Source organism: Protopterus annectens, chromosome 9.part0 (genome assembly GCF_019279795.1).
Source record: "Protopterus annectens isolate FY-2018-M chromosome 9.part0, PAN1.0, whole genome shotgun sequence".
Classification (NCBI taxonomy): domain Eukaryota; kingdom Metazoa; phylum Chordata; order Ceratodontiformes; family Protopteridae; genus Protopterus; species Protopterus annectens.
The window spans coordinates 1,206,792,718-1,206,809,222 of NC_056743.1; the positions used below are offsets into that span (position 1 = coordinate 1,206,792,718).

The 16,505-nt window shown below is 42.9% G+C and overlaps 1 non-coding gene across 1 annotated transcript; it reads left to right on the forward strand.

The window, feature by feature from the left end:
• The first annotated feature begins 1,443 nt into the window (after positions 1–1,443).
• On the forward strand, positions 1,444–1,516 carry TRNAT-UGU. The gene has a single exon. It is a non-coding gene; the product is annotated as a tRNA-Thr (tRNA).
• The last annotated feature ends 14,989 nt before the right edge of the window (positions 1,517–16,505 follow it).

Here is a 16,505-nt window from a genome sequence, read left to right on the forward strand (position 1 = left end):
CTCAACAATGCAGACTTTTTAGTGGCTGATCCACATCACCTCAGAGTCCCACAAAGACCTCCTCCTGCAGGTACACGTGTGCGCATACCTGTATGGAAGACTACTGCAAGGCTTAATAAGCCTGACATCTGCCCCCAGGTCACATTTTTGTGTTATTGCCTCTTCTCTGGGGAATCCTAGTAATAACCAGCCAGTTGCAATGTACCCTTCCCTCCAGGATGGATCTATTAATAGCCCCCAGTCAGCTGCATCATATACCCAAGTCACTTTGAACCTGACTTTCTGAGGATATAAACCTTTATCTCTCTGTCACCACAGCTGGATGATGAATAAGGTTTGACTGACTCATTTCATCTGCAAGATGATTTCTCTCCGATATTGCATGTGTGGTACTGGACCCTTGCTTTAGGATTTGTGCCGGTCACAGTCACAACAAATGACTTAAGTGAAATTGCAGAATATTCTAGCAATTATGTTTTTCAAAGAATCAGTAAAAAATGCAGACACGAAACAGAAACAGGGTCCCAGATCTGTTTTAGATTTAGAAATCAGTGTTTTATTAGTAGCAGAAGTCACAAGAAAGAAGGCTCATTTGGCCTAGAACTTTATTGCTGATAGTTCATTTTATTTCAGAAAGACTGCCTAAATAATGAAATGTGTTACTACAGAGGTGTATGGAGATTTATAAAATACTGCAACTCTAATGCCATATAAAATCAGATTTTTTTTTTCAAACTTCTTAAAATCTTAGACAGACACTGTGTTTGCTGTTTGTCTTGTGATTTTATATATATATATATATATATATATATATATATATATATATATTTGAATAAACAGAAAAAAATTGAAAGAGGTCAGATTACATAAAGCATAGCAATTAGATACTGATCTTTACGTTATAATAGCCATTTTGTTTTTCTCCTCAGTTTGCAGTTTAAAGGATTTTTTTTTTTTTACCATTAGTGAACCAGTTTGCTTTGACACTGCTTTGATGATAAAATGCCAGGTCATTGTTTAGCTCGTTTTTGGTTAAATAATGTTTTATACTAAAAGTACCTGGAAAATTGAAATGTGGATACGTCATATTCATAGCTGACAAGAGTGCATCAGCAGAAAAAGGGCTTGTGGCTTACTGATTTACGCCTATTTAAGCATGTAGGCTTCCTGTATGTTGCTAAGAATCTGTTGCTCTTTACTGCTGGCGTCTGGAATTCCTGTCATGTATTTCCCATGCATTTTTAAATCCCAGGATCATTTAATTCCCCACTAATTCCTTAAGTATAGTATGTATATGCAGAGAAGAAAAATCTTTTTCTCTTTGGTATAAAAGAAAAAAATCTAGATTTCTGTAGTAAACGTGGAGTGCAGCATTAGTATATTAGCAGTGTAGTAATGAGATGCCTAGCAAAAGTTATTCAGAAAACAAAGCTTGACTTGTGTGGCTCCATAGCTCAGGGGTTAGAGCACTGGTCTTGTAAACCAGGGGTCGCGAGTTCAAATCTCGCTGGGGCCTGAATATATAATTTTTTTTTTTATTTATTTATTTTTTAAATTTTTACATTATGTAGTGCCGTTGCACTTAATACTAGGAAGATCAGAAGGCTGTGATTTCTATCCCTGCAGCAGCTATTTAAATCTAAGTTCTGGTAATAACTCTAGTGCAGCATGAAAAAGTCTCTGCACTCTTGAGGTGCCGTTTTTCCACTAAGCCATTCAACTGAGGTTCCAACCTGTTTTAGTTTTAGTTGGTGTTATTTCATCTAGGTACTGAAGATTTTTGTAACAGTTACAAAAAGAAGGCGAGTTAAAAGTTTTAATTTAAAAAAAAAAAGAAAGAACAGTACCATATATTTTCATGATCCATCTTACTCCTACTGCTTTTTCTTGAGAAGCACATTAATAATTGACCCTCCAGCTTCCTTTCTTCCACCCATTTGTAGTCTTTCTTAGCTTTTCTAATAACATCTCCTGTTTTGATCTGGCTGTGTGGTGCAGAGGAATAAAGTCCTGATTGTAACCCATATGATCTAAGCTCATGTGTCTTGACCACAGGAAGAGCCAGTGTGAGGATCATGGGAATAAGCAGTCACCCATCCTAAAGCAAGGATTAGCAGTTTGGTCTGCAGCAGTGATTGAACATTCAGCAGAGGCAGGTCTAGGAGTAAGCACCCACCAAGCAGCATATACCTTGCAGCAGACATTGGGGCATATTCAGAAACATGAGTTTTGATGGAGTCTGGAGTTTGGGTAGTCTGCTCACTGTGACTACCATGAAAAACTTTGTATATTCTTGTTCTCCTAACTTTCCTGGCTAGTTTGTTCCAGTGATCAGATTTTGCTGATCCCTGGGCTTTGTCTTGGTTCCTGTACTTCTCCATTTTCTTTGTTTGGTCAGGGGGAAGTTTCTTTACTCACCAGTGGGAGTGGGGAGTACTGAGCTGCCTGTTTGTCCTCAGAGGAGTGGTTTAAGACAGTAACTTGTAGTTCAGTGGCCATTTTGGGTCATTTTGTGACTTTTCCAGCCCCCTGCTATAAAGCACGCTTTAGCGCGGAGTTGCCACTAGAGCAGCATCGGGCAGTGCCGGTTTAACAAGGTTAAACTTTTTCTGGCTCCATAAAGTCTGTTCTTCATTTTTTCCCTTAGAACTGCTCTACTAGTAACCTAAACAGTATATCCCTTGACTAAAAAGCGCAGCACTTGTTCCTAAAAGTTTTTTTTTCTCAAAAAAAAAAAAAAAAAAAAAAAGGCTCAGCACTTGTCACTTCTATATTATACAAAGTCCCTCACTTACGAAACCCCCCCAGGAGTACCCACTTCCTTACTAAGTCCTCTCTTATTCAGCCTCATACCTAACTTCTTAATTTTTCTAGCATGTCGAAGGGCCAGATGCTGGCGTCCTCTCCTGCCCAGTTGGTGAATCTGGGAATATTGAGGCAATGTTACAGTTGCCTCATGTACACAGACAACCCTCTCCTCCTCGCACATAACACAAATACTTGCGAGAGATGCAGCTATTTAGCCAAACTGGAAGCTGAGCTCTCTCAACTCAGGACTGGCAAGACCAGACAGGAGGAGAAGGAAACTACACACACCACAAAACCAGCCTCACATAATGCTACCACACCACTGAATCAAACACATAAACACACAAAGACATACTCGAGGCTCTGAGTAAAATTTACCTAAACAGCAGAGGCCTCCAAAGCAGACACCCAAACAACTGCTACCTCAAGACACCCCACAAGCAACACATAAACCACAAAATCAGTGTGCAAATCAGTCACAGCCCTTAAGGCCAAATACAACACCAAACATACTTGTCATAGGTGACTCCATAGTCAGACACACTGACGTCCCACTCACCAGGCTGAACAAGGAGAGGGTCACAGTAAGCTGCCTATCGGGCTAGAATCCGCCACATAACACAAGCACTTTCGGTCACTCCACGGCAGGTACAAATATGACACAGTCATTGTCCATGCTGTTGTGAACGACCTGAGACGTACCTCCCTGGACTACATGAAAAGAGACATAGAGGAGCTCTCTGATTATGTAGCCCAGGCAGGTATGACCCTGACCCTGAGCAGTATCCTTCCTTCACCAAGAATTATGCCACAATATAGAGACAAGATGATCAGCTTTAACAATTGGCTTAATGTCTGGTGTCATTCAAAGGGATCCAGTGTCTGTCTGCCTGGGATGACATGCTTGACAAGCCACGCTGCCGCAAGGGATGGCTTGCACCTGTCACCCTGGGATTCCGGATATTGGCTAAGGCTCTTGCCACCCCCATAGTGCCTTTTTTAGGCAAGGCTCAAATTCTAAACCTACCACCCTAGAAAACAAAAATGGGAAGAAACTGAGGGTAATGCTGCTCAATGCCAGAAGTCTAAATCTCAAAATGCACGCACTCGAGGCCCTTCTCAGTATGGAGAACATTGATGTCTGTGCTGTAACTGAAACCTGGTTCAAGGCTCCTGGGAGCACCCCGACACTATTAGGTTTTACCTCATATCATGCGTTCCGGCCCCAAAACCTGGACCACACCACAAAAGGAGGGGGTGTATCCATATTCATAAAGGATACCCACACCTCCAGGTTGGTGGCAACGCACGAAGCTTCAGAAACCATCCAGGTGCAACTAACCATAAGCAAAACTGCTCTACAAATTGTAGCATGCTACAGGCCACCCTCTGAAACTCAGGAACCCCACACAGCCTTCCTGAAGACACTGGAGGGTATAAATGTATCTTCAAACACCATCATATTGGGTGACTTCAACTACCCGAATATAGACTGGGAACATTACTCAAGCCCTAACTTTCTAGCCCAACGGTTCCTGGAGTTCATAAATTCAAGTGCCATGGAACAGCTAGTCACTGTTCCCACGAGAGGAGAAAATATACTAGATCTCATTATCACAAACATGGGGACAAAATGCTCCACACCGGAAGTATATCCCTCATTGGTGAGATCTGATCATAAACTAATCTCACTGGAAATCCACATCCCGCCTCCACCCCAAACAAAAAAGACCACAGTGAAGAACTTCTCAAAAGCAAACTTCACACTACTCAAGACTGGTGTGGTATCCTTCAAGGCCCCTGAACCAGTGGAAACCACAACCCAAGCTGTGGAAGCCCTTACAAATGCCTTCTATGAACACCTCCAGGACTGCATGGATCAGGCAGTCCCAAATAAAACCAAGACTCTTTCCACAAAGGGCAAATGTCCAGTCTGGTGGACCCCAGCCATTAACAAACTTTACAATAAGAGGAGAAAGCTATTACATGATAGAACAAAATCCATAAAAGGGAAGTCACCCCTGATAATTATTAGTAAAAAAATACGAGCACTCATAAAATCAGCTAAGGCCAATTTTGAGAGAAAAATAGCCATGGATTCAAAGGACAATCATAAGGCCTTTTTCAGCTATGTTAGGAACCTGGGTGGAAACTCCCAGATATGCTCAGAATTAGTCCAAAATGATACAAAAATCACTGAACCCACAGACATTGCCAACATACTGGCAGACAGGTTCAGTGCAAACTTTACCCCCCTCCCCCCCCCCTAAAGGAGAGATAACTATCCCAGCGGAGTGTAGCCTCCCAGACATCTCAAATGCGCAGGTGAAAGCTGCTCTCTCTAAAGCTAAAAACACAGCATCAATGGGACCTGATGGTGTCCCCGGCTGTGTGCTACACGAGCTAAATGAGGAATTAAACCCGCACATAAGGCAGCTGTTTAATCTCAGCCTTACCACAGGATACGTGCCCAAGGAGTGGCGTACGGCAACTGTGGTCCCACTCCACAAAGGCGGTGCCTCTACAGACCCTGGTAATTACCACCCCATAAGCTTAACAAGTCTAGTCTGCAAAGCTATGGAGAGGATCATAATGGAGTTCATAAACAAAGATATAGGGGACTTGCAGACATTGGACCCAACCCAGTTTGGCTTCGTCAAGGGCAGATCATGCCTTTTGAACTTGGTTGACTTCTTCGAAACAGTCACCAAGGCCATTGATGAGGGAAAGGCAGTCCATACAGCCTACCTTGACCTTGCAAAGGCTTTCGACACAATACCCCACTCGGGTATTGTAGAAAAACTTACCAGCTTAAATGTAAACCCATATGTCACAAGATGGGTTGCAAACTGACTTAAGGACAGAACCCACAGGGTTAGAGTTGCTGGCACTATGTCAGACTCCAAGCCGGTCACAAGTGGTGGCCCACAGGGCTCGGTCCTTGGCCCCCTATTGTTCGGCATCTACTTCTCAGAAGTACAGGCCAACATGGGAGGACTTTGGCTGACAAAGTTTGCAGACGACTGCAAACTGGGCGCCATAGTGGAAAGTGCATCGGACACGGATATCCTTCAGAAGGGACTCACGGAAACAGATAGCTGGTGCCAGAGCCATGGCCTGAAGTTAAACGCCAAAAAATGTATAGTCATACCCTTAGGGAAAAACAAGGAAACCCCAAGCTACCATATAGGCGGCAATCCACTAAGCACAGAAGAGGTTATCAGGGACCTGGGGACCCAGGTTGACAGTGGCCTTTCTTTTGACACTCACGTTGCTAAAGTGGTTAGAAAGACCTTCTACATTGCCCACCTGATCATGAAGGGATTCACATCCAGATCTAGTGAGGTCATTGTTCCCCTGTACTCTTCACTTATCAGACCAATGATCGAGTACAGTGCCCCATTCGGGATGTATCTCACCTGACATCTGCAGCAATTGGAGAGACCCCAAAAGTTCCTCACCAAAAGGATAAAGGGACTCCAAAATCTGTCATATGCTGCCAGATTGAAGAAACTCCAGCTCTATTCAGTCGCATACCGTCTGCTCAGAGGTGACATGTGCCTGACATACAAGGCCATGTCCAACCCGGAATTAATGGACATGCTCCACCTCAGAAAATCCAAATCCACCAAAATCACTAGAGCAAGCGACTTAAACCTTAGCACGGATATAAATAGGACGTGCTGGAGGGATAGATTTATCACTCAGAGACTCCCTATGCTGTGGAATAAAATCCCAGTCCATGTGAGGCAGAGCACCTTGTTGGCTCTGTTCAAGAGAAATCTTGACCTGTGGATGGGAGATCGTAGGTTTACCTCGGGAATCATCTCTGTGTCACTGCTGGACAGAGGCACAACAAACTAATGGGCACAGTATTTTTTCATATAAAGGGTGGCGTAAGCCACAAAACTTTGGGCTAGGCTTATAAATGCCTTAGGGCAGATAGCCTAGTATAAACCTATGAACCTATGACCCACAGGAAAAAAAGCATCTGCCTGCCCATGGCTATCTGGATGACAGCTCTTCCTCCATCCTTTTTCACCACAGCAACCACACAGCAGGTATAAGAGTGAATGAATAGGTTGACAGAAGCAAGAAACTTAATCGTCTGTAAGCTTGAGGCAAAAAAGCCAAAAAAAAAAAATCATGCAAAACTGGGATAGACTTTGTCATACTATAAAATTTTAATTGCTCCCTGAGCCTTTTGTTATACACTAGGATTTCACCCATTTTACCCATAGTGTAATTTCATACACAACTTTTCACTCCATTTTTTTTACACAACTCAACGTATTCATATAAAAATACTGATTACTTTTGTATCTAACCTTGTATTGTTTTTGTGAATAGTATCTTTAAATCTCATACTTACGTTTTATTTAGGTTAATCCCTAATTTCTCCATGGAAAATATCCATCTAATGTCCCACATAAATCCTAACATAAGCTTTTATTGACTTACTTTCCACTTTCCCTGGACACATTTCTGTTTTATAATATGTACATGTTAAAATCTTATTTTAAAATGTCCTATTTGTTTACGTAGATTAATTTACAGTATATTAACCTTACCTGTATTTCTTCTTCGTAGGATTTTGCCTTCTCCCATTGCCATTTGAAGTACCTTCCATTCCTTCATTACACATTTCCCAGTATTCGTGCTTGTTAATACTCTTATCTTTGAACAATTTTTGTACTACTCAAAATAATTATACAAAAAATTAAAGGATCTGTCATCTATAGCTAACTATCCATTTGCTATTTTGTTATATTTAATATTTCTTTCAAATGATTTCAAATAATGTGATTTCTCTCAGAAGCTCAGCTTCATCCCTCTCACCTTAAGATGGTTAGTATATACAAATAAATACCTCAAGTAAAGGACTTCTACTAAGAAAACTACCTAATTAACAATTTTTTCACAATCTGCCATTTAGCCAAGTGTATAATTACCTTTTTATCTATCTTACCGCAGTTCTGATTGCTGTTTTCCAGTCATTTTTTCTTGCTTTGTCCTAAACTTTATACCCTAACATTTTACACTGCTTCCCATAAACGAGTTCCACTAATTCCACATAATTCAGCCCTGTCTCAATTCACACTCCAGTATTTTTTATTTGCAGGTAGTTTCACAACTCAGTTCTTCCAGCATTCAGTTTTGAATGTGGTAATTCATGGGAACCGGGTTTTTTCCAAAGGGGATGACGACACATTTTTTTGGCATTGAGCTTAAGGCCATGGTTCTGACACCAGTTGTTGGTCTCAGTGATGCCATTCTGTAGGATGTCAACATCACTTGGGGAGTTAATAGCTCCCAACTTGCAATCGTCTGTGAACTTTGTCAGCCAGAGTCCGTTCATGTTGGCCTGGACTTCAGAGAAGTAGATACCAAACAGGAGAGGACCCAGGACCAAACCCTGTGGGACTCCACTCGTGACTAGTAGGCAGTCTGACTTGGAGTCAGCTACTTTCACACTGTGGGTTCTATATGTGAGCCAGTTTGCAACCCACCTAGTGATATATAGGGGTTGATGCCAAGCTTAGTGAGTTTTTCTATGATTCCTGAGTGGGGAATGGTAGCAGTGCGCCATTTGGTAGGGACAAAGCCTGAGGCGAGGCTGTGATTGAACAGGGCACACAGATGAGGTGCCAGTTCACTCTGTAGTTGATGTAGAACACAACCAGGGGTAGTGTCAGGTCCCATAAAAGCTGTATTCTTGGCCTTGGACAGTGCTGTTTTAACCTGTGCAGCAGTAATACTGGGTGCCTGACAATCTACTGGTATTGTGATTGGCCCTTTGAGGGGGAGAGGTGTAAAGCTGGCACTGAATCTGTTAGCCAGTATACTGGCAATATCTGTTGGCTCGGTATAGGAGGTACCATTTTGCAGTAGCTCCAAGCAAATCTGGGTATTGCCATGGAGATTCTTTACATAACTATAGAAGGCCTTGTGGTTGTCTTTACTGTCTGCTGCAATTCTGTTTTCATAGGTTCATAGGTAGGTACTAGGCTATCTGCCTGAGGGCATTTATAAGCCTAGCCAGAGTGTGTCAGCTTTTGCCGCCCCATTGATTAATTAACTGATCTTGTCAAGAAGAGCCAATGAAGTGATCCCAGGGTTGTATTTTCTGTTACCCATCCACTCGTCAAGGTTTCTCTTGAAGAGTGTTAGTGAGAGGCACTGCCTAATGTAGTTAGGAATTTTGTTCCAAAGCATGGGGAGTCTCTGTGACAGGAATCCATCCCTCTAGCATGTTCTATTTATTGTTGTGGCGAGTGGCTCGCAGTGACTTGGATTTCTTTAGGTGGAGCATGTCCATCAATTCTGAGTTGGACATGGCTTTGTAAGTCAGGCAGAGATCACCTCTGAGTAAGCGATATGCGACTGAGTACAGCTGGAGTTTTTCCAGTCGGGCTGCATAGGAAATATGTTTGTGGCCAGTAATCCTCCTGGTGAGGTACTTTTGTGGTCTTTCTAGCTGTTGGAAGTGTCTTGTGAGGTATATCCCAAATGGGGCATTTTACTCTATGATGGGTCTAATGATTGATGAGCAGAGGGGCACTATAATCTCTTTATTTCTAGATGCGAACCCTTTAGTAATCAGATGGGCTACATAGAAGAATTTCCTAACTACTTTGGCAATATGATTGTCAAAGGAGAGATTATTATATACCTGGGTCCCCAGATCTCTTATTACCTCTTCTGTATTAAGGGGGCTGCTACCTATGTGGTAATTCATGGGTGTTTTGTTTTTCCCAACGGGATGACTATTTTTTGGCATTTAGCTTGAGGCCATGACTTGGACACCAGGTGTCCGTCTCAGTAAGGCCCTTTTGGAGAATGTCCATGTCAGCCGGAGAGTCAATTATGGCTCCCAGTTTGCAGTCATCTGTGAACTTGGTTAGCCATAGTCCTCCTGTGCCTTTACTTCTGAGAAGTATATGCCGAACAGTAGGGGTCCCAGGACCGAGCCTTGTGGGACACCACTTGTGACTGGTTTAGAGTCGGACCTGGAGCCCGCTATTCTTACTGTGTGAGTTCTGTCTGTAAGCCAGTTGGCAACCCATCTCATGACGTAGGGGTTTATGTTCAGTTTGGTGAGTTTTTCTATAATTCCTGAGTGGGGAATGGTGTCAAAAGCCTTGGCGAGGTCAAGGTAGGCTGTGTGAACTACCTTCCCCACATCTATGGCCTTGGTGACTGTCTCGAAGAAGTCAACCAGGTTTAGTAGGCATGATCTGCCCTTAACAAAGCCGAACTAGGTCGGGTCAAGTATTTGGAGGTTCCCAATGTCTTTGTTAACGAGTTCCGTGATGATACCCTCCATAGCCTTGCAGACCAGGCTAGTCAGGCTTATGGGGCGATAGTTACCAGGGTTAGTTGTGGCACCTCCTTTGTGGAGCGGAATAACCATTGCTGTGCACCATTCTATGGGCACATAGCCTGTGGAGAGGCTGAGGTTGAACAGTGTGTTTAGGTGGGGGGTTAGTTCGTTCTGTAGTTCATGCAAGACGCAGCCTGGGACACCTTCTGGCCCCATTGACACTGTGCTTTTGGCTTTTGAAAGGGCTGTTTTCACCTGTGTCTGTGATTTCTGGGACACTACACTTTTCCAGTATTGTTGTGTGGCCCTTTTGGGGTGGGGGGGTGAAGTTTGCACTGAATCTATTTGTCAGGATTTTGGCAATATCAGTTGTTGTTGTTGTTGTGTCTTTCGGCTTTTCCCGGTTAGGGGTCACCACAGCGGAACTCTGGTCCGCTAATGATTGGTAGTTGATTTTTACATGCCGAGTTACCAGCCCTGACACACAACCTTCAACGAAGGTATGCCCATTCACGCATGTCTCCACGCAGAAGACGATCTAGCTGAAAATCGAACTGGACAGCATCTTTACTGTGAGGCGACAATGCTACCACAGCACCACCACCGCAGTTGGCAATATCACTGGGTTCAGTATATTTTGTGATATTTTGCACTAGCTCAGAGCATATCTGCGAGTTGCCACGTAGATTCTTGACATAGCTAAAGAAGACTTTGTGGTTATCTTTCGAATCCTTGGCTATTTTTCTTTCAAAGTTAGCCTTGGAGGATTTTGAGGGACCCTAGTTTCTTACTGATACTCATCAGGGATGTCTTTCCTTCTTGGGATTTGCTTTTTTTCTGAACTAGTTTCTTCCTTCTATTGTATAGCGTGTTTTTGGCATAGGTCCACCAGAATGGTTTCCTTCTCTTAGGAGAGTGAGTCTTGGTTTTGCTAGGCATGGCATGATCCATGCATCCTTGTAGGTGCTCATAGAGTGCATTTGTAAAGGTTTCTGCATAGCTAGCTTTAGAAGATTTGATGAGGTATCTCAACTTTTTGTTGAGGCTGATAAGGGAGTTTTTCCACTCTTGAGACTTCACTTTATTCCGCATCAGTTTCCTCCTCCTGTTGTAGAGTTTGTTTATGACGGGACCACCAGATTGGCTTCCTTTTTTCTGAGGAAAGCATCTTGGTTCTATTGGGTATGGTGAGATCCATGCATTTATATATGTGTTTGTACAGTGCATTGGTGTATGATTCTGCAGTCATGCAACTATTCTCCATTTGCATGGGTGCCATGATGTTAGCCACTTGTGTTTATAGAAGCCCAAAGTTAGTTTTGGAGAAGTTTTTCATGGTGGTTACATTTGTAGGGGAGTATGAGGGATGTGGATTTCCAAGGTGATTAGTTTGTGGTCGGATCTAACCAGGGAGGAGCTGACTATTGGTGTAGAGCAACGGTTGCCCATGTTAGTAAACACCAGGTCATGGATGTTGCTACCTCTAGTGGGGGAAAGAACAAGCTGGTTCAAGGCTTTGCAATTAATGAACTCCAGGAAAGGTTGGGCAAGTGTATTGGTACATGAGTAGTTTACCCAGTTACTGGAGGAGTAGTTGAAGTCGCCTATTAAGAGAGTGTTAGGTTGGACCCTAATATTCTCCACGGTGCTTAGGAACATGGAGTGCGAGTCTTGGGAAATGGTTGGGGACCTATAGCAGGCTACATTCTGAATCGCTGTCTTACCCAATGTTAACTGCACCTGAAGTATCTCTGATGCATTATGTTGGGCTACCAGTCTGGAGGTGTGCGTATCCTGTATGAATATGGAAACACCACCACCTTTGGGTTTCAGTTGAAGTTTTGGGGCCAAAAGGTTTGGAATGAGTTTTAGCCTGGTAGTGCAGGGATGCTTTCTGCTGCCTTGAACCAGGCCTTTGTTACAGCACAAATGTCGATGTTCTCCATTTTAAGGAGTGCTTCAAACGAGTGCATTTTGAGATTTAGACTTCTAGCGTTGAGCAGCATGACCCTCAGATTGCACTAGTTTGTAGCTGTTACAGTGGTAATTTGGTCTTTGAAACACCACCTAAAAAAGGCACTATAGGGGTGGCAAGAGCCTTGGCCAGTATCTAGAAGCCCAGGGGTGACAGAAGCAGGCCATCTTTGGCAAAGCATCGAGGTCTGTCAGTCATGTCATTCCAAGCAGACAGATACTGGATCCCCTTAAAATGACACCAGAAACTTAGCCAGTTGTTGAAATCAGTCATTTTCTGCTTGTTCTGTGGTATCATTCTGGGTGATGGCAGGATGCTACTCAGGGCTAGGGTCATACCCGCCTAGGCTACATAATCTGAAAGCTCCTCCATGTCTCTTTTCATGTAGTCCAGGGAGGTATGTCATTCACACCCACGTGTACAATGACAGAGTCATATTTGTACCTGTTGGATTTTATAAGAAGATAAATGTATTTGGCACCATGCACAGATACCATACCCCATTCCCCAACATACTGCTACAGAGGCTTTTTAGAGCGCCAGAAATCAGCTACTGCAAGCTATTAGCTATAAAAACTGTTACCAGTGAGAATATGAGCCCATTGATACTTATTTACATTGTATGACTGAGACTTTTGAAGCATTTTCTGGTTACCCTGTGCCCACTGAAGTACCACCAGTGAGTGGTCTCCCAGCTGCCTTCATAGATGGGTTACTACCCCCTTTTTGTGACCAGTTAAAAAAGGTATGCTTAAATTGGCCAAGCCTAGGGCTCCGTGAGTTAGTTAATCAAGGCCAGTGTTTAACTGATACCTCACCTGTGAGAAAATAGTCCAACAGAAAATATTATTAAACATACTGCTTCAGCAGTTTAATGCTTTGCCCCATTTTAGGGGTAGGAATATGAACAGGAGAGGCAGAGGAGGCCACAATAGATCTAGAGTGTTCCATCCTCAATCACCCTTCCCTAAGCAATTCAATAATGTCCAAAACTGAGCTCCCCCAGGACCCAGTTCTAGTCTGTGTTTTAATTGTGGGCAAAATAGCTATTAGAGAGAGAATTGTCCCTTCCTACAACTGGTGGATGCACCATCGCAACCCACTAACTCATCTAAAGTGCCTTCTCATGATCCACACACACATAGACCACAAGGGCAACCTCCCTCATGGACCACCCCATGGCAACCATCAGCTTGGCAGCAAAATGCATAGGAGAGCCATGAGCAGGAATCACAGCTATTTCCCTTGGTGCCTGTATGACAAAAGTGTCCATTGTTTGGGTTCAAGGTACTTATGTCCCTTTTTTAATAATACAGGAGCTACTAGGTCTATGATAAATGCATCAGCTGCCCAAAACCTCCCTTTGTCCTGCACCGCCGTGAGTGGGGTTGGAGTGTCAGGGGTCCATTTAGATTATCCCGAAACAGTTTCATTTCCTATCCAGTTGGGACCATTAACAGATCACCATGCTTTTCTTGTAGAAACTCTTAGGTAAAGACCTTCTTTGCAAACTGAACTGCACAGTATTCTGCAATCCAGATGGAGTGTATTTAAATGTGCCAAATGAGTCTAAGGTAATGCAGATGGGTTTTGTCTCAGAGCATTTGAATGAGGCGGTTTTCTTTTCTATCCTTACTGAAGCAGAACCAGTGCAATTGTCAGATGTAGCTTTATTAAATGAAGTTCCCTCACAGTTATGGATGACGTATGAAAATAAAGTAGGGCTTATTAAAGATGCCACACCAGTGCAAATTACTTTAAAACCACATGAATCTTTATCCATGGTGGCACAATATCCACTTTCTGCAAAGGTAGAAACGGGAATTGAACCAGTTATACCAGTTATACCATTTGGCAAAAAACATGGCCTCTACTGATTACCACATCAACTGCAACCCTCTAAGCACACAACCTATAGTGAAAGACCTAGGTACTCAGTTTGACAACAATCAAACATTCGACCATCATGTGGCGGCAGTGGTCAGAAAAACCTATTACTTGGTTCATCTCATAAGTAAAGGGATTGCATCCAGAAAAAAGGAGTTCATTACCTCTGTGTACTCCTCCCTCATTAGACCTGTAATTGAGTATAATGCCCCATTTGGTATGTACGTCTCCAAACACCTGTAGCAACTGGAAAGGCCACAGAAATACCTCGCAAATAGAATCCATGGCCTCCAAAACCTGTCCTGTGCGGACAGGCTCAAATCACTATCACTCTACTCGGTATCATACAGATTGCTCAGAAGTGATCTGTGTCTCACCTACAAGGCAATATCGGAGCCTGCCCTACTAGAGATGCTCCATATCAGTAAGTCTAATTCCTCGCTCATTACCTGCTCAATGGTCTTAAATCTAATATGCCACATCAACAAAACCTGCTGGAAAGACGTATTTGTCTTCCAGAAGCTGCCCTGTCTCTGGAATAGACTTCCCATACACGTCAGAGTCCCTCAGTGACCCTCTTCAAGCGCAGCCTTGATGAATGGATGGGAAACCACAAATTTGTCCCAGGGGATTCACCTTTGTCCTTCATTGACAGGGGTGACATGTGCTGACTGAGGCTTCTTTTTGGCAATAAACTCTTGGCTCGGCTTGTAAGTGTCCCAGGTCTGTTAGCCTAGTAATCTCCCATGATCTCTGCATTGTTACAGCAGGGCATTATTGTTCCCACCAGAAGCCCTTGTAATACACCTATTTGTCCAGTAAAAAAAAACAGGTAAGGATACGTATAGATTTGTGTAAGACCTTAGAGCTGTAAATGCAGTAGTAGTGCCTGCTTTCCCTGTTGTGCCTAATGTGGCTACCATATTTAGTTCAATTCTTCCCTCTGCTACCACCTTTTCGGTGATCAGTGTTTCCTGATCTTTCTTCTCTATCCCAATTTATCCAGATAGCCAGTATTTGTTCGCATTTACATACAAAGGACACCAGTATACTTGCAGTCACTTGCCACAAGGGTATGTTGAATCACCCATGTTATTTTCAAGGGGGAAAAAAATGATAAAATACAGTTACCTTGCAGGTCCATTTTAATGCAGTATGTTGATGATCTTCTCATAGCATTCAATTCTCTAACCGACTTTCAGGCTGATACTATTTTCCTTTTAACCAAGCTAGCTGAACTAGGGTTCAAAGTAAACCAGTCTAAACTCCAGCTTTGGCAACCGCAGGTTCAGTGTTTGGGACATTTATTCTGTAGAAATGCACAACATATCTTACCATCCCGCATTACTGCCATACAGACGGCACCCAGGCCGACCGCTCTAAAGCAACTTTTGGGATTTCTTGGGCAAGCAGGCTGTTGTAGGCAATGGATTTCTAATTATGCGGAAGTAGTTATGCCTCTATTAGAATTGATAAAGAAAGACACTCCTGAACCCCTCCCATGGCAACCATGCCACAAACAAGCCTTTGTTCAGTTAAAATCTCTTCTCTCAAATCCACCAGCCTTAGGGTTACCAGACTACTCTAGAGAGTTTTACCTTTTTTTGTTGTGAACAAAACAAAGTAGCCTTAGGATTATTAGCTAAAAAGAAAAATTATGGTTTCAGACCAGTGCCTACTATAGTACAAACTTCGACCCAGTGGCAGCTGCACTTCCTTCTTGCCTCAGAGCCATCTCTGCTGACAATCGACTAGTTGATATGGCAGCAGCACTTACTCTGGGTCATGCTAATTTTGTTGTAGTTCCACATTCTGTTGAAGCTTTACTGCTAAAAACTAAGACACAGTATCTTTCTGCTTCCAGGCTTTCCAAATATGATCTAGCTCTATTCAATAATGCTTCTTTAAAAATTATTAGATACCCTCCTCTGAATCCTGCTTCTCTTATCCCCACTGCTGATGAGGGCGAATCTCATGATGTGTTTTTGTAATTAACAATGTGCTTCCTCCTAGACCTGATCTTTGGGACACACTGCTACAGAATCCTGATTTAATCTTCCTTGTCGATGGATGCTATATAAGAAGAGTACATGGACAATTGACGGTGTCTTTTTCTGTATGCACTAAAGACTCAGTTTTGTTAACTGGACAATTAGCACTCTTCAAGAAAAATTTTGATGATTGGATGGGAAATAGGAAATTTACCCCAGGGATCACTTCCGTAGCTCTGCTTGACAGGGGCACAGGAAAATAATTTTCTTGGGTGGTGAAAGCCAGGGTGCCTTTTTGGCTAGGCTTATATAGGCCCTAGGGACAATAGCCTAGTGCCTACCTATGAACCTATAAATGTTTCAGCTCAAGTCACAGAGTTGGTTGCTATTACTGAAGATTGTAAACTAGCTAAGAGTGAAAGTGTCACAATTTATACAGATTTCAAGGTACGCCCATGGCGTTGTATACAACTTTGGTACACTCTGGAAAGAGTGGGGGTGCTTAACATCTGCAGGGACA